We start from the raw sequence: 24,046 nt of genomic DNA, 5'->3' as shown, positions 1-24,046 counted from the left end.
TGTGTGTCTGTTCGAAATGTTTAGCATATTTCCCGACATGCAACAAACTTAAAATTTGGCATGTGGGTAGCTTCCAGACTGTACACAATGCAAAACATATAAAAATAGACTTTTGCATTTTGAGGGGGGAGTGTGGGAAATGACAACCCGCATAGAGGACTGGCGAGAATCTATATCTGGTGAGCGTTTGTGGTATCGATAAAACGGGAATAGGCCGATTTTAAATAAATCTACAACCTGGATCTTGTGTTTGTTCAAGATTTTGAAAGTATTTTTTGTTATCCCTGCTATGTAAGGTAAGGTGATGGTTTTGATTGGATCTTCAGATGGCTCCTTCCCCACGGTTGGGGTGATGGCTTTGCGGATTGTGTAGTCAGAATATCCATTCGCATTGAGAGCTTGGTGTACGTGTTTGAGTTCACTGGTCAGGTGTTCATGGTAGGAGATACATTGAGCTCTATGGTGTAGCGTTTTGATGAGAGAATTCTTCTGGGATGGATGGTTGTGGTAATCAGGTTTTTGGTAGGCATCAGTATGGGTTACGTTCCTGTAGACAGAGTGGCTCATTGAGCCATCTGGTCTCTTTTTGATTAAGACATCCAAGAAGGGTAGCATGCCATCCTTTTCTACCTCCATTGTGAATTTGATTGCTGGATGTATGTAATTGATGTGGTTGAGGAATTGTTCCAGAACCGGTCGGCCATGTGACCAGATGACAAACGTGTCATCCACGTATCTCTTCCACAAGGACGGGCGTAGAGTGGATGCCTGGATGGCGTCCGTCTAAAATTTTCCCATTAAAATATTGGTTCAATTTAACACAGTGCATACAATTTGTGACCTGATCCCATCTGTGAAGGACAAGATTCCTGGCATGCAATATCCTGACGTCTACAAACTAAGCTGTATCTGCAGCAGCAGTTACATTGGGGAAACCAAACGACATGTCTCGGACCGTGGTCGTGCACATAAGGCAGATCTGAAATACGGCAGGACCAATACTTCTGCCGTGGCTGATCATTACTTTAATGCGGCTCGCTCACCTGAAATTAATTTTTCTAAGACGATGGTACTTTGCAAGCCGACTGGCTATCAACAAAGATTCGTTCACGAAGCCATCCATATATACAGACACAGACACAATTTCAACCGAGACGACGGTTTTAAACTCAGCAATCATTGGAAAGATGTCATCAACCACTTGGGGTCATGACTTGATTTTTGTTTTCCTGTCAACCTCCACCATCAGCAGTGTGGGTGTGTGGAGCGAGGTGCAATGCTTTGATTGGTGTAGATCTACTGCTGGTATCGGGGCCTTCTCCTACATTAACATTAGCTGCCCCGCCCATCTCTAAACATTTATAAACAGTTTGCGTCAGAGGCTAACCTCCCTATTCCTGATGACGACTGCTTGTGTTGCGATCGAAACGTCGTGATATTTTTTTATTGTTATTTTTGTATTGTTATTTTTTTATCTACGTGACTTTACTGAAATAACCATGTAATATGAATTCCTGCAGTCACGAAAGTTTTATGTCAAAATTAAGGCGGTTTGACATTATCCACCTGTTTGTCGCCAATGCACAATATCAGACGTGGAACTTGAAAGACACACAAATTGCCTTTTGAGTGAATGTAGAGCTGTATATCATCAGCATATGAATGCACGCCGATATTATGATAATGTGCAATGCAGATGACATCAATGGTGGAGAGTAGGAAGCGCACCGCACCAAGCACACTACCTTGTGGCACATCACATGTCACTGGTGACCTTTCTGACTTGCTACCAGCAAAGCTGACTGTCTGACCTGTAATGAAGTACCCCATGAGTTGATTTCCGAGATACGAACAAATCGACTTACAAACGGGTCTCAAGAAAGTAACCCGTTCATATCTCGAGGACTGCCCATACTGTATTTTATTTTTACTTGGACAGGTCATGCCACCAGAAAGAATGATAGCTGCTGTTCGAGAATAACAACAGAGTGGCAGACATGTGAGGGAATGCACCTAAGAGAGTAACTAACCTGGAAATTGAGCAATTAAATCAGCACGTGTCCAAATGCTCAGTGGAGTTTCCCATAACAGAATCATTGAAATATGACGATGACCTGGGGAGGCTTTCATTCAGCAGTGGATTGATGACGAAAACGTTGATGCAGTTTCAAACTGAACAGTTCCCTTGGGCAGAATATAAACACAATTATTGAGGCGATAATCTACATCTGTATCTAAATCCAAAATGTCACGAAAACAATAAATACTGTTTCAGTTCAACTTTTCATTGTCCACAAGTGGTAAAGAATCCTATTTGCTAGGGTACGTGATGCGTCACAGCCCACATTCCTGACCACCCACATATAAACGTGAGCGTCCTCAGGGTATTCACTCATCCTCCGCGGCTATTCTTTCACGTCTAAAAAGGTAATAATTTGCTCCCTTACAGAAAGCTCATATTATATTTATTTAATGCATCCAATGCTTGTGTTTCCTATTACGTGTCATTAAACGTCTAAGTTAAGGTATCAGGACACTGGATTAATGCTAAACTACACTACGGATCTTTAATTATATTTCAATAAGTCCACAGCTGTGCCAAGGGTCTGCAAACACAGCGGCGAAGCAAACATCCCTTGGACTGGACGCACTCTGACTTCCGTTCAACTGCTAAGGTGGGGATTATCATAAGTGATGGTATTGAATCTAGGAATGCTCAACTGCAGTAAAAGTGTAGTGATTCTACATACCTCCATGAATTAAGAAAATGCTCCAGTGTAACTTTTGACAGCTCAAAAGTGGAGTCTCAATTATTATGAACGTATTCATTTTTTAAATGTATTTGAATGTTTTATGCGAACACTAGCGACCCACATGTCTTTTGGACGTGACCGTCTGTACGTTCCACACAGCCAGCCAGCAAAAGTGTTTTTTATCTCAAAATAAACCCCGGTCTCACTAACTTCCTCTTGCATTGTCTCTCCTGTATATCCGAATTTATAGCCATTTCTCACGTTGTCTCTGTTTCTCTATATCCTTGTCCCCTCTTCTACCGCTCCCTCTATATTCCCAACCTCCCTCTCCTGTATCTAAACCACTTCACTCCCCCATATCTCTATTTCTCTTTCATCACTTAACCTTGCTCTCCTTATACCCACCTCTCCCTTTCTGTCTTCATCTCTCACTCCATACTGCTGTCTCCCAGGGCTTCATACTTTTCCTTGCGCTGCTCGTTCCGTTTTGCTCTTTCTCTTTCTTCTCAAACTCTTCCTCACTCATCTATCTGCCATCCTTGCCTCTCTCTTCGGTCTCCCTGCTCTATATCCCTCTCCCCGATGTCTCACTCCCGCACCTCCCTCTATCTCCATCCTCTATTTTTGTCATCTATTTCCCTCATCTTCCTCTGTCCCCTTCCTCTAATTCCCTCCCTCACGTCCCTTTTATATCTCCCTCGCTCACCTCCTTCCTCTTTCTCCTTGCCTGAACGTCCTCTTCTATCGCTCTCCTTTATATCCCTCCCTCACCTTCCTCCAGTATGTCTCTCCCCTATATCCCTACCTGACATCAGTCGTCTATTACCCTCTCTAACCTCCCTCCGCTATCTCCAGCCCTAACCTGCCTTCTATATCTCACTCCTGTATCTCCCTCTTCTAATTCTCTACCTCACATCCCTCCTGTATCGCTCTCCTCTATCTTCGTCCCTCACCTTCCTCTATTTCTTCCTTCTATCTCCATCACTCACCTCCCTCCTAAATGTCCCTACCTCATCTCCCTCTCTCATTCCTCTTTTTCACTTCTTTATCTCCCTCATCCATCTCCGTTCATCACCTCCATCCTTGATCTATTTCCGCTATCTCTCAACTCCCTCGTATTGCCCTCCTATATCTCCCTCAAAATCCTCCCTCTACCTACCTTAACTCCCTCCCTCACCTCCCTGTTTTGCCTTTGCGCGGAATCCACTGCCGGGATGGAGAGCGGGTGGGTGAGGCATGACGTGAGCACGACGCACGAACCCGTCCCAACGCTACTGTATGCGTGTGACGTCATTACGCAGATGTGCGCGGTGACGTCACCAACGTGTCTGCTCTCAGGCAGGCAGAGAGAAACACAGCCAGAAATCCACCCAGAACACTTTTTTTCAAATGTAGTTTTAAGCAATACATGTTGTTATTTTTGCGACATTAATTCCCTAACATGGGTTCTGATTGATTAATGTAGCGTGACAACCCATCGGATAAAGAGCAAGTCAGTAACCTTCAATCACAGTGAGACTTGGACGTGACATCATGGCGCATTATGACGAGGTATGATATCACTTTGGTGCACAGCTTAATCTTGTAGTTGACGTTATAAAAAAAACCAAAACTAAACTATTGTCACACCTGAACACGCAACGAAACATCATGCACAAAACATTCTCCATGGCATTGTCACAAACGGAAAAGTGGTTGGTATTACAATACTGTGTGTGTGGTCAGAGCAAATCCTTGGAAAAGGGCTTCCCTTTCCTTTTCACCCTTGTTTGGTTTTCCCAAGTTTACAAAGGGTAGCTTTAAAAATCATATAGGCCAGAGGCGGAATCAACTAAGAGTTGGGGACTGCAGTATACACAATGGGGCCTGATAAGGTTGTTTTGCGTTTTATAATAAAGTTTTGAAATATGAATATGGTAGTTACCTATTCGGTCCATATTGAGAAACAAACTCTTTAATAATCAAAACTGTATTATGACAAACTTAACACATGCATAAACACATTAATCGTGGTGCATTGTGCAGTCGCCATTCCTTATTCAATCTATTTTTAAGGCTATGAAGAAAGTCCATTCCCAGAAACATCACCTATTATATAGTTTTCCTTTAACGCAGTGTTATTTACGAATGTGTTCTGTTATTTCTGTAGCTACACATAGTTTAACACGTAGGCTTTCGCGACCAATATCAATAATAGAGGGGTTTTTTGGGTTAGATCCCGTAAATATATAAATGTGTCGTTAAACCCCGCCACCACCCGACACAACCAACTAGTAAGGTTTTTTTATTTTATTTAAAGCTTTCGTGACTGCAGGGATTCAATTTCTCCTATCAAAGAAGAAGCCAGAACCACACATCACAAAGCTGGATGTTAACAAGATCGTTATTAATCAGAGTAACATCCCGATTTCAGACAATCTGAAAACAGTACTGGCTAGAGAGCTAAATTTCGCTGTCACCCCTAAACATATACCAGTAGAGGATGTGATCTCTCAGGTCGATGTAGCCCTCAAAGGCATAGGACACATCCAAGCGGACGTTGCGAAAGCTAAAATAGCCACTATTCTCAAGAATGCTAAGAAACCCATTAGCAACATTAGCAAAAACGAACGCTCTGAACTCGCGAATTTGAAAAAGAGGGATGATATAGTCATCCTCTTGGCCGACAAGGGCAATGCTACTGTTATCATGGATGAAAGCTCATACAACAACAAAATCTAGGACCTACTCAATGATGGTAGTTACTCCAAAATTAAAAGTGATCCTACTAACAGCCTAACGACAAAAACCAACAAGATCATCACCATCATTAGGCCTCCTTTGCCAGTACCAAAATATAATAATGGGGTTTTCCCCTTTTTTCTGGCAACAAAACTGAAACCTTTGTACAAGGATTCATGGTAGCATTAACCACAATACCTGCAGTCAAAATGCAAACAAAAAACATACTATGATAATATATGCATTGTTCTTGAAACTGATTGGTCCACACCAAGGGACGGCTTTCTTTTTGAGCCTCGACCCAATTGGTGCTCGACCAGATGACGCCATAAGGCGTACAGCTCAAAGACAATGCACTTTCAAAGTAATGAGGGCTCGGGGTGAGCATCTACATCATTAGACCTCCTTTGCCAGTACCAAAATATAATAATATGGTTTTCCCCTTTTTTTCTGGCAACAAAACTGAAACCTTTTCACGAGGATTCATGTCTGCATTAACCACAATACCTTTTTTGCAAACAAAAAAATACTATGATAATATATGCATGATCATAGTATGCATATATTAAAAACATACTATGGTAATATATGCATTATCATAGTATGCATATATGCATATATTTTCGTAGTATGTTTTTTGTTTGCATTTTGACTGCAGGTATTGTGGTTAATGCAGACATGAATCCTTGTAAAAAGGTTTCAGTTTTGTTGCCAGAAAAAAGGGGAAAACCCTATTATTAAAATCATCACCAATTCGACTTCCCTAATCGAACCAACCAAACGTCCCTCCCTAAAACCCTCGGCTGCAAGACCTTCCAGATTCTATGGCCTTCCCAAGATCCATAAAGAAGGTACCCCACTACGGTCCATCGTGTCCACGATCAACTCTCCTACCTACAAGCTAACCCGTTTTTTATTGGATACTCTGCTTCCCTTCACTGGCAAGACCACCTCAGCAGCACTTAACTCGACCCAATTGGTTTCAATGGTCAAAGACATTGTACTCTCTCCTGACAATAGCCTCGTCAGCACTGATGTGGTCTCTCTGTTTATCCTCTCCTGACAATAGCCTCGTCAGCACTGATGTGGTCTCTCTGTTTATCAAGGTCCTAGTGCCTGACACCATAACAATAATTGAAGACTTGGTCCAAATGGACTGAACCCTGATGTACCTGCACTGGTTAGGCACTGCCTTACCAACACTTACTTTATCTGGAATGGTACCTTCTACAAACAAAATGAGGGTATCCCTATGGGTTCCCCCATCTCACCAGTGATAGCCAATGTTTTAATGGAGAAGTTTGAATCAGACGCCATCCAGACATCCACCCTTCGTCCTTCCCTGTGGAAGAGATATGTGGATGACACTTTCGTCATTTGGCCACATGGCCTCCCAGCATTAAACCATTTCCTAGACCACATCAATTCCAGACATCCATCCATCAAATTCACCATGGAAGTGGAGAAAGATGGCAAGCTGCCATTTTTGGATGTTCTCTTTGAGAGGAGGCCTGATGGCTCTTTGAGACATTCTGTTTACAGGAAGGCCACCCACACAGATTCCTACTTGAAGCCTGATTCCCACCACCACCCGGCTCAAAAGAATTCCCTCATCAAAACACTATACCATAGGGCTCATTGCATCTCTGACCAACACCACCTGGCCAGTGAATTAAAACATGTACATCTGGCCGTCAAGATGAATGGATACTCTGACCATACTATCCACCAAGCTGTTTCTCCCACCATACAGAAACAACCACCTGAAATTTAGATTTAAAGCTTTCGTGACTGCAGGGATTCATATTCTTAGTTCTTTCGGTAAAGTCACGTAGAAGGGAAACAATAAAATAATAAAATATAAAACAATAAAATTATCACGACGCTTCGGCTGCAACACAAGCAATCATCATCAGGTGTGAAAATTATAGCAAGAAATTTTGAAAAAAGTGGCGTTTTTTTATCGTTAGCACCACGGAGCGCGATTTGACAGTTAGTTCAGATGGACGAGTCCATCTATGTTCGGAAAAGAGGAGGGGGAGACGAAAATAATGGATGCGGTCTGAAAGCCACCCTAAACATAAACAATCAATTAAGACCCGAAATGGTTTATCAAATCCTTCCAATGATTGCGAAGCCAGAATCCATCTTCTCGGTCGAAATTGTCTGTGTTTGTATATGTTAATAGCCTCATGAACGAATCTCTCATGGTAGCCAGATGGCTTGCAAAGAACCTCTGTCTTGGAGAAGTCAATGTCATGTGAGCCTACTGAATTATAACAGTGATTTGCCACGGCCGAGGTGTTGGTCCTACCGTGTTTTAGGTCTGCTTTGTGTTCACGAATGTGGTCCGAGACATGTCGTTTGGTTTCTGCAATGTAACTACTACCACAGAGGCAACTTAGTTTGTAGACGCCAGGGTACTGTATGTCCGAAATCACATCTTTTCCAGACGGAACCAGATCACGGATTTCATGTGATGTGTTGAATCGGACCTGGATCTTGTGTTTATTCAAGATTTTGGAGATCTTTTTTGTGATCCCCACAATGTAGAGTAAAGTGATGGTTTTGAAAGGCACCTCAAGAGGGTCCTTCTTCATGGTTGGAGTGATAGCTTTGCGCATTGTGTAGTCGGAGTAACCATTAGACTTAAGAGCTTGGTGTACGTGCTTGAGTTCACTGGCTATGTGTTCCTAGTCGGATATGCATTGGGCTCTATGGTGCAGAGTCTTGATGAGGGAATTCTTCTGGGATGGATGGTGGTGGGAATCCGGTTTCAGGTAAGCATCCGTATGGATAGTTTTCCTGTAGACAGAGTAGCTCATTGAATCATCAGGTCTCTTTTTTATTAGGACATCCAAAAAAGGTAGCTTGCCATCTTTTTCGACCTCCATGGTAAATCTGATGGCTGGGTGTATGGAATTGATGTGGTCGAGGAATTGTTCTAGAGCAGGCCGGCCATGTGGCCAGATGACAAAAGTGTCATCCACGTACCTCTTCCATAAGGTTGGGCGCAGAGTGGCAGTCTGGATGGCGTCAGTCTCAAATTTCTCCATGAAAATGTTGGCTACAACCGGAGATAGGGGGGAGCCCATTGGGGTGCCCTCAGTTTGTTTGTAGAAACTTCCATTCCAAGTGAAGTATGTATTGGTTAAGCAGTATCTCACCAGGGGGGGTACCTCAGTGTTTAGTACTTGATGAACCAAGTCTTCAATTATTGCGATGGTGTCAGGTACAGGAACTTTGGTGAATAAGGAAACTACATCAAAACTGACAAGCAGGTCGTCTGGGGACAGGGAAATACCCGTGATTGTCGATACCAGGTGAGTAGAATTTTGTACCGCAGAGGTGGTTTTTCCAGTGAAAGGCCGTAGGATTTCAGACAGAAACGAGCCAGTTTGTAGGTGGGGGAGTTGATAGTAGAGATGATGGGACGAAGGGGTGTATCTTCTTTGTGTATCTTTGGGAGGCCATATAATCTTGGTGGTCTGGCAGCAGAAGGTTTCAACGAGAACTGTTTGGTTTGATCAATTAATGCGGTTGAATCAGAAATGATTTTGTTAGTTTGTATGACCAGGCTGTTGGTGGGATCTCTTTATTTTTGTATAGCAGCCATCGTTGAGTAATTCTTGAATTTTGTTGTTATATTCAGTTTTATCCATGATGACAGTGACATTGCCCTTGTCGGCTGAGAGGATGACAATGTCATCCCTCTTCTTTAATTTATATAATTCAAAACGCTCATCTTTGCTGAGGTTGCTAGCTGGCATCTTAGCGTTTTTGAGGGTTGCAGCAATTTCAGATCTTGCTACGTCTGCAGCGATGTGACCCATGCCCTTGAGAGCCACGTCTACTTGGGCAATGATATCATTAACTGGTATGTGTTTAGGTGTGACTGCAAAGTTTAGCCCTTTAGCTAAAACGGATTTCAGACTATCGGAAATAGAACTGTTACTGCGATTAATTACCTGAAACTCCAATAAAAATAATTACGTTGCCATACATAGCAGGCGTTACCAAAAATACTTCCAAAATTCTAAACAAACACAAGATCCAGGTCCGGTTCAATACAGTACACAAAATCCGTGATCTGATCCCATCCGTAAAGTATGTTATTCCTGACTTACAGTACCCCGGTGTTTACAAATTGAGTTGTACCTGCGGTGACTGCTATATCGGGGAAACGAAACGACATGTTTCTGACCGAATTCGCGAGCACAAATCAGATTTGAAACACGGCAGAACGAATTCTTCGGCCGTAGCTGATCATTGTTTCAACACAGCGGGTTCTCATAATATTGTTTTCTCCGATACCAAAGTACTCTGCAAACCTCCCGGATACTACCAAAGAGTTGTCCATGAAGCCATCCAGATATACAAACACAAATTCAACCGAGAGGATGGGTTTAAATTAAGCAAACATTGGAAAGATGTCATCAACCAAGTCAAACTTTAGCTGCCTTATAATTGTACAGCCATTTCCATTTCTTCCAGTTGGTTTCTATTCCCAGCTTGATTAGCCCCCCTTTTTTAACCAAGTAAAAAATTAGTTAAACTTTAGCAGCCTTATAGTTTACAGCAGTATACTGCAAGGCAACCAGTTTGTCAGCTTAAATACTGCCTCCTGCCTCTGGTTCATGTATGTACAGTAATGCTCTTCAACCTGCACACGTCCATCTCTCTGTCCCCGTCCCCCTAATCCCCTGCAGCATAACAAAAGGCGGCTTAACTTAGCCCCCCCCCATGGCCCTTCTTGGCCCCCCCCCTTAACCTGTATATAATCTCGGGTATCTTAGAGCTCTCCACTTGATACGGCAATTTTGCTGTGACGGTTTCCACCTGAAGACGGAAGCTTGTGTTGCCTCCGAAACGTCGTGATTTAATTTAGATTTCATTTATTTTATTTAATAGATGTTTTACTTACGTGACTTTACCGAAAAAAACAAAGAGTATGAATCCTTGCAGTCACGAAAGCTTCAAATCTAGTTGGGTGATTGTTAATCGTGATTTTGCACCACTGCCAGCGTAGTATCAATTAATTACGTCTTACACAAACTAAACCACGTCATACGTGCATACAGTCACACAATTCTCAATGAAACATTTATTTACAAAAAACATATAGAGTGCTAAGATAATGTGCAGATAGGTGACTATACAGTATACATGCAGAGAGCCAATGGAAGGTGCAGCGAGCTAAGGGAGCTGTGGTCCATACTGCTCAGGAATAATGACAGGGAGTGGTGTGGTCATGTTTCAATAACGTTTGTTTTCTAATTTCATATTAAGTAGTTTATATGGTAGCCTTTACTCATTATGGCCTGCCCACCTTCTTTGTTAATTATATAAAGTCACATTTAGGGAATTTTTTTGGAGGGGGTTAATGCTTGTGTTCCACTTTTTTCTTTTACAGAATAACGAGGACTTCAGTCATGAATTAATACAGTTTAGCGATACAGTTATATTTCTGGCCCAAAGTATCCACAAAAGTCGTGAACATCTGAAGTGTATTATTAAGTCTGTTCGGGAAAACTCAGATGTACAATTGTCTGGGTTATACATAAAGCTGAGGGAATTAGGTTTGGAATATCATGATGTGAAAAATAGCGTTGATTTTCTTATTGGTACAACCGCGATTTCTCTTGATCATATTTCACGTTTGTCTGAAATAGTTAAAATTACTAAAAAATTACCAAAGGAAGTGCTTGATGAAATAAGAAGTGAATTGGATGACCTCCTGCCAGCATTTGATGAAGCTGTCAAATCAAACAACAAGATAGTTGAACAACTCAATACATTATTTAAGACATCATTATCGGAAAAGCAAAAATATACATGTAGTGCTAACGCATGTGAACAGGATATCAGAGTTAAATTAATGAATATGGCAGTTTCTGAAAAAAATAACGCATTGAAAGGGGAAACAGGACTATTAATCAAGTTTGAAACCTATGCAAAGTATATGAGCAACATGTTTGTAGCGACGGTGTCATCAGATGTAGTGAAGCAGTTCAAAAATGAACATAAATCCCTGGTAACAGTGTTTACCCAGTTTACCATGCAACTGGAATGTATCACTGAAAATGTTAACAGCGCAAAACTTAATCTTCAAAACATATATCAATCTCTAGAAAATATGAAGAAAAATATAGATAGATCTAAAACACTTGATGAAATTGCTATCTCTCGATTTGGAAAGATATCTATGGAATGTAAAAGAATCAAGGACAAATGTGCAAAATACTCTGAAATAGCTTCCCAACATAAATAATATTCTCAGCAGCTATTGTGCGCTTGTTAACTATTCAGAAAGTCAACCTGAAATAAATGTTTCTATTATAATTTGCTCATATAAGACAATGAATTACTAAATAGTATAATATCCAATACATCACACTTATATTGATAATAAATTATCTCCAAACATCGTTATTTATGGAGAAAGTACTTGAAACGTCATGCAGAAACATATAATTTGTTTTAAGTAAATAAATCACAAATTATTATGACACTGACATTGTACTATGAGGAATTATTCAACAAGTGACATTTTTAAAGAAGATATTGTTCACAGTGTGGACGTTGCTATGTCAAAATAACTTTTATCTGAATACTGTACCTATTTGGTTAGTGCAGTTTATGAGAAAATAAATCATGTTGCTTATTAATAACCACACAGAATATTGTTCTGACCTCTACAACCTACTCACTGCTAGAAACACCATAATGGCTAAGTGCACTTACATATTGTTCACCATATTCATAAAACTGCAATGCTCAGTAAAATCATCCCGAGTTACCATGCAATATAACGTATCCTTATTAATAATTATATAATGATGACCATCTTTGCTGTACTATGGTATTTGTTTTCTGTCTCATGCAACTTTATATTCTAAGTATCTGACGGCTGCCTCCTTTAACACCAGCAACGAACGACGCCACCACCTGAAAATTACCTGCCAAGGGCGATTTTCAGTATTTATTCGTGTGGTGAGATACTCTGCCACCCGGAGGAATATATGGATTACGTTCCCGATCCCATTACAATAGCCAATTAAAGCTTAAGATTGGTGTGAGAAGAATATTTTACAACTTCTTGACGAAACCCCCTCTCGTATCCAGAAGCCAACAAACAGTTTCCCATCTCTCCCACACGCCTACAAGTGGAATGACTCCCAGGAATGGACACAATCCGCCAGAGACACTGGGACCAACTGGATTTTATATTAATTGGGTGGCCGTTACTCGACAGTGGAAATTGCACATTCCTGTGGATGGGTAAATTCTCCCAAAACACTACCAATGCTGTAGACAGTGAGGATGCAATGATGGCAATGCTGACGATAGCGACGATTTATTAAGGAAAGCTTTTCTGATTATGAGTGTTTTTAATGTTTGAAGATACATGACTATCTCGAGAAGACCCACACACACGAGATAACAGAGTGAAAGATCTCCATAGACGCATTCATACACCCACTCTATAATCTATTTGACGACTGCCTTGCAATCCAATTGGTTTGGAAATTGAACATTTCTACACAAGCCTTTGCCTTCAAAACTAAACTATTTTTATTTTACCAGGAAAAGCCCACTGAGCTACATAACTCTTTTTTAGAAGCGACCTGGTCACAAATTATAGCTCAACAAAGTGGCTTATCACATGGAAATTTATTGTAGCCAAATACTCAAAAACAAGTTTCTAAATGTGGAAGGAAAAACCAGAGGACCCAGAGAAAAATGCATGCGACTACAGGCATCATGGTAGGGATTGAACCCACGACCTCCTGTATACCACGCAAGGTAGTTGACATCTCGCCACCGTGGCACCCACAACCTGTGTAACAGCTTTTGCTGTTGATGAAATGACCATGCAGCTTCTGCTTCTGCAATTGATTAAACTGATGATGTAGCTGTGATACTGTTGCTGTATGTGATATTGTATCAGTGCCATCTGTAACTGTTTCTTAGTCTATATTGAACTCTGGTTTCTGTTAAGCCTGATAAAATAGAGTAGTTTGCTGCCTCTATTGTTAGTATATTCCATTTTATCTACCAGCTTCTTCCAATTAATCATAATGCGAGCTATTTTGTGTATAGTCTATTGCTTTGCCACTTTCAATTTCGTCTTTATCCCCTTCTGCTCTTCTTTAGTATCCATCCAAAGCAAATTAGTTTCTTTAGCTATGGTTTATTCGGTAATGTTTGGTGTTTAGGGGTATACATTTGTCACCCAGTTTGGTCACTGTTTATGCTCGAAGTGTTCACTAAAACAATGGATAAAGGTACACACCAGAAAATCTGTGCATCACAATCGATCGTTTTTACTTTAGAATTGTAGAGTATGCAATGATGCAAGCTTGCTAACTTGGATCTTGGCTGAAACTTTTTGGTATTTTAAGTACTAAGTGCCTTTGTGTGGGCCCCAGAGATGTATTGTATGTAGAGGTAATATACGAAAGTGTTTTCTATATTGGACTGCAAGTAATACAGTAAATCGTGAGAAGGCAGAGCAGAGGCAGAGTGTGTTAGAAAACTGGGTGTTGATGTAGATGTCATCAGGCAGGGGAGATTGTGATGAGTGTGACACGTGTGCAGGAGGAAGGGTGGCAGATTACCAAGGGAGGAATTGTATTGCTCCCCTAGGAGGTCAGTGCACATGAGAATGGCAATTGCGTCTTCCAAAGGTAAAAGTATCATAACAGATTTAGAAAGTCAGTAATCATGAGATATGGTGGCATCAATAGCATTGGCCGTAATTAGATCATAACATAATTCATTTAAACTATGCAAAACCAAACTCATATTGTCCATCATCCTCGTATCCACGAATCCTATTAGATACACAAGCCCAGAAGATATGTGATTATTCCCATAATCCTTGAATTGGCAAGGTTTCACAGATTCTTTACATAACAACAGAGAACGTAATGGCCGTGCCATCATTGCGACAAAGCACTCTGCCACGGCCCCTGAACGTAGAAGATGAAATGAATATGAAAGAGGATTGCATCAATCAATTACATTTTGTTAAAAGAGGATTGCTGTCGGATCCAAAAAGACCAAGAATGTAGTAAGACCACGATCTGTAATTGGCTATTATAACGCTTACCTGATTTCTGACAAGATAAACGAGATAAATTAATTTGCTTGCAAGAGCATCTTTGCTCAATAGGCCTCACCTGAAATAAACTGACTGGCTAATATATTAAATCTGACAAGATACCCATAATTTGTTTATTATTTATTTTTAAGTTTAGTCAGATTTCATTTAATCAATACATACTTTAACATTGCAAATTTTTAATTGTATTTAAAGACTTGCATAATGATCCAAAAACGGACCAATGCTCAAAATGCCAAGAGCAGGATCAATGTTTCTTTTTCACTTAGATATGACAAACGTCTTTTCTGGATCGGATACAGGAAACTATGCAATAGATCTAATCACTGTAGTCAAATTATTTTATTTTAATAGATAAAATCTTATGAGCCGAGTGGATATTGTAAGGTTTAATAGCATGGCCATATGTTGGGTTTTTAAAGGTTTTGACTGATTTAATAATGATAGATGTTGTGCAAATCAATAGCCAAAACTGAATTAGGCTTGGCAGAAGTAGGTTTTCGAACCAACTGCAGTTAGTATCTAAGTGAAATAATCTGTTTTACATTCAAACAGACATTAATAGCACCAAACATGATTTTAAGTTTTTCTTCGCAGGTTGACAAGAAGTTTCGTGATGCAGCAGGCAAAACCAGAGCATCTGTTGAAAAAGTATGCACTCTCACAGACCAGATTTACTACGATTTAAAATCTCTTATGAAGTACATGCACGTCAGCCAAGGAAGTTTATGCATTGAACTGCTACCAGAGGTCCATGCATTCTCTTTAAAATGCCAGGATGCTAAAAACAGTGCAGAATTCCTTAAAGGTTCAATGGAAATCACATTCCAGCATCTTTTCCAAGTAAGAAAAATCACGCTGAAACATACATTCGAAATGTCTGTAAATGAATTTAGATCAGAAGTAGCGGATATTTTGGCATCACTGGGAGACATTATTAACAAGCATGATCAGGTCATAAAGTATATTAGTGAACGAATTTGTGAGGTGGGGAAATTAGCTTCGGAAAATAAAAAAATAACAACCCATGGAAGACTGGCAATAATGAGTGCAGAAGCATCTGGTCAAGCAGGACATAGAAAGACAGGTATTCAAGGAACGCAATCAGGAGAATATATTGCAGGAAGCCACGGGTCAGATGGGAAGCAGGGAAAAATAAATGGGGGGAAAAGGAATAAAACTGAAATTTGTGGAGCAGGAGTAAAAGATGACAAACTATCAGAAGGAACATCAAATCAAAAAGTAACTGCAGTGAAAAGTGATAGTAGTGTCTTTGCAAGAGTTAAAAGCTTTGGAAACAACTTTTTTCAAAATAACAATGAAAACAAACATAATTCTACAAAACACCCAGGTTATGCAATGCCAGAAAATAACGAGGTTGTGATATCAACACAAGATAAAGAATTAATGTTAAAATTTGAAGAATTTGTCAAACACCTACATAAAAACAAAACATCTCTTCAGCAAGTTAAGTGGGATGTCGATGATTTGAACACGTTTGTAAATGGCATTGACAAGATGACTAATGCTGAGGTCACACCTCCCATTACTATTACAGATACGCGTGAAAGTAATCATTCAAAGGATCAGAATATATAAAACCAGCAAATATGTGAATTTGGCGTTGCCATCTCCTTTTCACATGTAGGTTCACCTTTTATGTTTAATGATCCAAGGCAAGATTTATAACTACCAAGGAAAATATTTGTCTTATTACCTTGGTACCTGCGACTCTGAAAATAATTCTCCAAATGTAATCAATGAACCTTTGTATGTCGACTTTAATGTTTTACTATTCTCAACATTGCAATAAAGATGTTATCATGATCGGCCATTGTCTATCCACTACTGGGTGAAGGCCATCTCAGAGTCGCAATTCATACATTTTCTACGTTTATGTAAACGAGACGATTTCATTGCTCCATCCCCACGTGGAGGTACTCTCGGGTGTATTTTCTATATTTACCGCAACGCAGTCGTTAGCCTGCATTGAACACTGGCAATGAATCCCACTTTTATTAACATTCAATATGATGCATTTAACGTGCATGTGTTCTCTGATCCATATATTCTCCATGTGTCGCTTTGCACTGTTCAGCTGTGGTGCTATTTTAATTATCAATGTTCATGTTTCTAATTTACATATTAAAGCAGGTAATATGCATTTCTAAAAAAAATGTATAATGATGGAACAGCTACACTTAGATTGAATGACAGTAGAAACATACACTATAAATGGAAGTTACATATGTAATGGGCTCAAAAATAGGCGCACACAACTTCTTGGGAGGCAACACTATTTATTAACTCAACGTACACCTAACATAGGGTGGTGACCACCGACCTATTCTAACTAACACACACCATCACTCACTAACCCGGACTCTCGGATACAACTAGCGTGACCCAGCCAGGAGGGCTACTGGCTGGTCCACTGACTGGAGGCTTGACTCTTTACGAGGCGTCGTCGCGATGCATCTTCCTTCTTGACACGAGCAGCCTCGAACCTGGTGAGGGAGCTGCTTATATCAGCATTGGTGTGTCCGGGCCCCACCCCGGTCACGCCTTCCTTCGAGAACCCTCTCGAAGCTGCTCGGCTGTCCACGTGCCCCCCCCCCCAAGGTGCCCCCGGGCCCCCCACCTTGATCTGGTCACGTGTCCAGCCGGGTTCACTCAGAGTGCCACGGCCTTACACAACCCCCGTGGCCCTCACCCACGGCCTCCCGATCCCTGAACCGACCCTGATGTCATTCCCGCCTCCAGACGGGATGACGTCATGTGTGTGTGTAGGCCCGCGTGGTAGTGACGCTCCCCCGCATAGTGACATCACACGTGTGCGTGTATGTGTGTACACAGTAGTGACGCAAAAACAACCCCCTATCTCCTCGTGGTGCCGGACGGGCAACGCTGTCGTGGACAGTGCTGTGGGGGGAGGGCCAATTCTGATTGGCCTTTCCCCTCATGGCATTTGTAACCACCACAGCGGCCAAATGGGGGCTCTGAACGGGTGCGAGTGGCTGGTAACCCCTCCACCTTCAATTAATTACCACTAAACCACGAATGAAAATTTTAATTAACAAGCTTGTGTCGGAGGCTCCGGGGGGACCGGCGTCTATGATGTCTCCTGGCCAAACCCCATTTGTCGGAGCCAGGAGATTGAATCTTTACCCTTCGGGCTCCTCCAGAAACAACAAAAAGCCACTACGGATGGCCACGTGGAATGTTCAAACGCCCACTGCGGAGGAGATGCTGCCACTCCTCTGTCTGGAGCTGGACCGGTACCGCCTGGGTCTCTGTGGTATTCAGGAGGTACGGTGGACCGGCTCTGGCTCCTGCCACCATGAGGGGTGGACAGTCCTCTTCTCGGGGCAGGAGACTGCCAAACAACAGGGAGTGGCTCTTCTTCTGAACAAGAGAATGAAGGGGGCGTGGGAGCGTGGCGGTGAGATGTGGGAAGCTGTAAGCCCCACGCTACTTTGGGTTCCCCTTCCTATCAACCAGAGGCGAGGAGTGGTGGTCGTGGATACTTATGCCCCCACTGAAGATGAACATCCATTGAGGGATGCAGGCAAGGCCGATGAATCAGATGCCTTCTATGACCTGTCACAGGTGCTAGCTAAAGTGGCCTCTCGGGACAGAGCCATCTTGTTGGGTGACTTCAATGCCCGAGTTGCTCATGATGCTGGCACCTGGTCTGGAGTGGTTGGAAGGCAAGGGGCAGATCAGCTCAATAACAACGGCAGGAGACTGCTAGATTTATGTGCAGCCCATGGGCTTGTAATTACCAACACGCTGTTCTGGCATCGGCGCATCCACACAACATCATGGATGCATGCCGGGTCCAAGCAAGAACATCTGCTGGACTACATAGTGACGGAACAGCGGATGAGGGCCCATGTCCTTGACACCAGGACCTATCGTGGAGCTGATCTGCCCACTGACCATCGACTTGTCATCTGTAAGATGCACCTGTCCAGGACTCCATTTAAACCCTTAGTGGCATGGTCTCAGCTAGCTGTTGAAAGTTGCAGGCGAGAATTTCATCATCGCTTGCGGCTGGGGTTGGCATCGTCCTCCACTCCTCCTGATGTTGAGGGGAAATGGGCTGGGTTTAGGACTGTGGCTCATGCAGCTGCAATGGTTGCTTTGGGTACACGGTCCAGACCTCCCCAGAGACCCCGGCTGATAGAGGAGGTGTTCAAGCTGGCTGAGAAAAAGCGACAGGCCCACTCTCATCGGCTACAGCATCCCACGTCGGAGATTTAGGAGGCTTACCGCAGCCTTCGCTTGGAGGTTCGGAGAGCCGTGAGGCGCTGCAAGGATGGGTGGTGGTCGTGGGTTGCTGAGGAGATGGAGTCTGCCTCAGTGGCCCGCGATCACAAATCGATCTTTAATTCCATCCAAAAAGTAACCTGCAGCGCCACACCTATTACCATCATTAGGGGAAGGAACGATGATTCAATCTCCGACCCCCAGGAACAGGTTTGCAGATTTGCTGAGCATTTCTGTGAGGTTCTGGGGGAGGGGACATCCCTCAGCCTGGATAACAACGTGGCACAAAATGGGGATGACCCTGCCAAGGCTGCGGTGCCTCAAATATTGGAGTAAGTCACCCCCTGTGAGTGGCTGGCTGAGGTGCCATCTGTTGAGGAAGTACTGAAGGCGATCCAGAGTCTGAGACCAGGAAAGGCACCAGGCAGAGATGATCTCCCAAGCGAAATACTGAGGGAGGGTGGCGTTTGTGCACAGACTGCCCTACATGACATCATAACAACAGCCTGGACCACTGGACGGGTTCCGCAGGACTGGCAGGATGCCCTGGTGGCCCCCCTCTTTAAGAAGGGGGACCGCACAAACTGTAACAACTACAGGGCAATCTCACTCCTCAGTGTGCCGAGAAAGGTCCTGGCAAGGATTATTCAACATCGCCTTGCTAGGCATACTGAGGAGAGGCTTGCGGAGCCCCAATGCGGTTTCAGGAAAGGGCGGTCCTGCACAGATGCCATATTTTCTGTCCATCTGCTACAGCAGATGTGTAGGGAATTCTAACAAGACCTACATCTCTGCTTTATTAACCTGGTCAAGGCCTATGATACCATTAATCGGCCTGGGCTCTGGGTTGTTCTTCGTGCTTTCGGAGTCCCTGACCCTCTGCTCACGATCATTAAGGACCTTCATGATGGTGAGCGGGCCCGGGTAAAACTACGTGGCCGGGAGTCAGAGCCATACGCTGTACGCTGTACACCTTGGAGTGCGACAGGGATGTCGTCTGGCTCCCACATTATTTAACATCTAGTTTGACCACGTAGTCCGTGAGACCTTCAATAGCTGTACTGGAGGAATTTCCATCTGGTACAGATACAATGGGAGGCTGATCAATGCCCGGGTGCGATCAAGGGATGGCTCCCTATTGCTCAACCACGTTATGTATACCGAGTTGATGAAATCAGCTAATGTGCTGGAGTGAGATGGTTTCTTGCATAGCGCGATTCGGTGCAGTGGCAACAACATAAGGCCTTCATCCAACAGTGGATGGAACATGGTTGATTTTAATTAAGTGCTTATAAGACTATAACTTGTGCACACTATTATAATGTTGAACACATAGGCTTTCGCGACCAATATCATCCATAATAGTTTTTTGGGGTTACAGCTCGTAAATATAAATGCATCATTAAACCCGCCACCACCCGACACAGCCAATCAGTAAGGTTTGTCACATAAACAGAACATGTTAATTCGGTACTAGTACAGCACACCGGTGTGTTGGAGAGCAAATCTACGACATTTCTGATTACGGCGTTTCGCCAATAATTAACTAGCGAGATTCGTGGAGAAATCCTCCTAAAAAAACCCGATATTATGGACATTATTATAATGTATGTACTCCATGTGCCTGTCACTAATGTAAAGCAGGTCTATATGTAATCACAATTTTACCCCATTTATCAAGGATTTTAAGTTGTAGGTTAATCTATAACGCATGTAAGTGAATATGCAAGGCCTCTATGTATACATAAAATGAACTCGATATATTATTGAATCGATGTGTAACTTCAGGGTGGCTACGTGCGTGTTTAACTATATAAATTAAAGGTTATTGCATACTCGAATTGTACTTGGATGCTGTGCTTAAATTGTCCTGTAATTGTTATATTATACGTAATATAAACATCTGGTTGTTGTGTAATGGGAATGATTAGACGACGAATTGTCATGAGGACAGGGTAACGTGAGCAAACACATATGCGACACTCACAGATACATACTCGCCAGACATACACCACTCATTACTCTGAATAGACAGTCACCAGATATAAAACATTACCTGAACCACACAAAATTAATGAATGTTCACGAAAGTATATTCATGAGAAAATGTTAGTGTTTTGTGAGTGAACGCAGCAGTTAGGTGTGAATTCAGTTTGTGGAGACAGTTCAGTCTGCTCAGGAGCTATACCCATCAGTGTGATCACCACTCTTCCCAAGTGAATATATTCAGAATGCAGTCGACTCAATCAGCTGCACCTGCATGGCTCGAGCAATGAACACCATGGAACAGAGAGCACCATCTCCTCGAGTGACCTCACTCCTCGTCACTGGCATCACCGGCCATGAGCACTTTGTCTGTGTGAATTGAGAATCAGGATGCTACTCTCTGACTTTGTTTGATAACCCGGAAAAAGAGATGTGACTAAATGTAATGAGCTGTGCCCTGACTTAAGATGAGTAAATTCTGATTGAAAATAAAGCTGATGACAAAATAAATGTTGTGTGAGTCTGTTGTGGCCGAATTCATATACTGAATGTGCACAAAGCAATTACTTCACAGACAAAGTGACATCTGCATTCTCCACCCACCATACCGGTCTTGCTCATGACGACACATGCTCTTAAATCTATGATCACACAACTGTTACACTTTAACTATTAATAAAAAACTAAATCTAAAACAAATATTTGTGCTTTTAATCCGCCCAGAACAACGCTTGAATTTGCAATTTAAGCACGATTTTTTTTTTAAATGGTCAAGCGGGCCAAAACAGGACCCTCCTGATTAAAAGTATTTAGAAGTTCCAGCCGTAATAAGTCTTGAACTGGGACTTCATTATGTCTTCAGCACGCCACATAGAACATCAGAGAATTACTCTGTTCAGGTGCCACAACCCCCTACTACTATCTGTTAAATGTAGCCTTTTCTTTATCCTTCTGGAACTTTCCTAAATACATTGAAGGAGAGTATATACTCCTGCCACCACTCATCCCCCTATCTATTGTCCCCATCCACCAATACAGTAAGCCCTCTCTGTGCGTGAGGGCTGCATTCTTGAAAACGCTTGCAAATGCAGATTTTGCGAATGGAGAAACCTCATTCCAAAGGGAAATAAAGGGTTACGTTCTTGGTAGTAGTGGCACATGGGGAGGGGGGGGGGAAGTGATAAATGTTGAATAACAATTATTACAATAACTATATTGTGAAATAAAAAATGTATGCCGTTGATGATTTGACGATGATGGACGTGATGGTGGGGAATTCAGGAAGATGACTCCTCGGCAGATGTAGGTGTTTAATAACAACGCACAGTTGTCGTTTTGGCACTCTAGGGAGCACTAGCTGCATCACTTTCCCCGATTTTTAATTAACCTCACAGTCGACTCGTTTATAGCAAAATGTATAAACTAGTCAACTGTAAGTACGGAAAAAGTAAAAATGCAAAATAGTGAGTTCAGTGCAGGATTACTTCCAGACAAGAGGACGAAGTGGGCAGCCGAGGGAGCATGACTAATCTTTACAGACAGTTTCAAATGTTAAATTCTGGACGCACCTCTCCGGAGTTGCTGGTCTGGCATGTATACTCACAAATACTGGAATCTGGCGGGTCACAAATCGGGAATTAGTATACATTCGTGAATAAGCGAAACTCCCGAATCCAGAACTCGCGCATAGCGAGGGTTTACTGTATAGTAACTCCTCACTTAACGTCGGGGTTGCTTTCCTGGAAAATGCAACATAAAGGGAAGCAACGTTAAGCGACACATTTCCCCAAAATAAACAATGTAATTAGGGCAGGAAGTGTTCCTGGGAAATTTTCGATCACATTTAAAAACATAATAAACTTTCTTAATGTAATATTTAATAGAAACATTAATAATAACACTGGTGATTAACCGTAGCTATACGTAGAGAAAAGGTTAGTTTAGATTAACACTCAACAGTGTGTGCTGTGAAGGGCCATTGCCGAAAACGCTGCTGATTATGTCGTTTTCTTTTCAGGCCACACACTGTTATATCGCTTACGAATGTGTGGAGTTTTTTTTTTAGAATTCATCCCTGGTCGGCTGAGATTGTAGCGCAGTATGCTAACCACTGCACCAAAGACAAAGATCCCTCTGTAGCCTTTAACAGACTAGAGGCAAGTGCTGTTCGTGAGTAGCACTGTGGTGCCACAACAGCGAAGCCGCTCCGTCGAAACCGGAGCCGTCGCTGTTCTGCTGCGACCGAGAAGCCACCCGGCCCCCGTCACAGCACTTCCTCCTCCACCCCCCCCCCCACATAAACACACACACACTCAAGTAAGGCCTCATGGGGAGGGGGGGGCACCTGCCCTGAGTTTTTACCCGAGAGGCCCCCTCGTGCGGTGCTCCACGGTTTCTCAACCCCCTCCACCGACCCCACACACCGACCATCGGGCGAGGTAATGCTAACTCCTCACCCGGAGTTGGCAGCACGGTACGGAGTTGTAGGGTCAGCCACGCTGGTAAACGCAGATGGGGGCCGACTGTTCATGCGGGTGTTTAACCCACACAGTACCCTGGCAATGCTACGACGACGCACCACAGTAGCTACCATACACCCCCTGCACGCGCGCCACTCTAACGATTCGGTGTTTGCACTCTGGGCAGAAGACCCTGGCCGCCCCGAGGACAACCAGGATCTGGCCTGGCGGGTCGGCCCGACCCCCCGGGCCGAGGTCGTCCCCCTGCATGATGCGTTACATGTGCCTTGGGCAAATTTACCTAAGGGGGAGGCCGATCAGCTGCGCGGGTTGTTACGGGAGTACGCCGACGTGTTCAGTGAGCACAATTCAGATGTAGGCCGAACAGACCTTGTTAAGCACCAAATTGACACAGGTGCAGCCCGACCGATCAAACTCCCCGCATACCGGGTGGGCGCGCCTGAACGGACCCAGATCAAGGAGGCAGTCGCGGATATGCTACGTGATAACATAATTCAGCCCTCGGCGAGCCCCTGGTCTGCCCCGGTGGTGCTAGTGACAAAAAAGGACAGGTCGACCCGGTTCTGCGTTGATTACCGAAAGTTGAACGCAGTCACCCTCGGCGACACCTTCCCCATACCGCGCATCGACGACACCTTTGACAGCCTCGCAGGAGCACGGTATTTTTCCACCCTCGATCTGGCATCCGGGTACTGGCAGGTGGAGAT

The 24,046-nt window shown here is 43.0% G+C and overlaps 1 long non-coding RNA gene across 4 annotated transcripts; it reads left to right on the top strand.

Moving 5' to 3' along the window:
* The first annotated feature begins 1,668 nt into the window (after positions 1-1,668).
* On the top strand, positions 1,669-21,369 carry LOC116955881 (uncharacterized). 4 transcript variants are annotated; one of them, XR_012929570.1, is made up of 4 exons: positions 1,669-2,427; positions 2,587-2,675; positions 4,219-4,304; positions 15,199-21,369. It is a non-coding gene; the product is annotated as an uncharacterized LOC116955881 (long non-coding RNA). The 4 variants fall into 4 exon arrangements; XR_012929572.1 differs by having other exon boundaries at positions 2,400-2,427; positions 2,594-2,675; XR_012929569.1 differs by lacking the exon at positions 1,669-2,427 and having other exon boundaries at positions 2,437-2,675.
* Positions 21,370-24,046: the final 2,677 nt, after the last annotated feature.

The sequence above is a fragment of the Petromyzon marinus genome, chromosome 3, assembly GCF_048934315.1.
Source record: "Petromyzon marinus isolate PM22_M1 ecotype Great Lakes invasive population chromosome 3, UKy_Petmar_22M1.pri1.0, whole genome shotgun sequence".
Lineage (NCBI taxonomy): Eukaryota > Metazoa > Chordata > Hyperoartia > Petromyzontiformes > Petromyzontidae > Petromyzon > Petromyzon marinus.
Note: the sequence above shows the minus strand (reverse complement) of the source record. Positions and strands in the feature narration are given on the sequence as shown.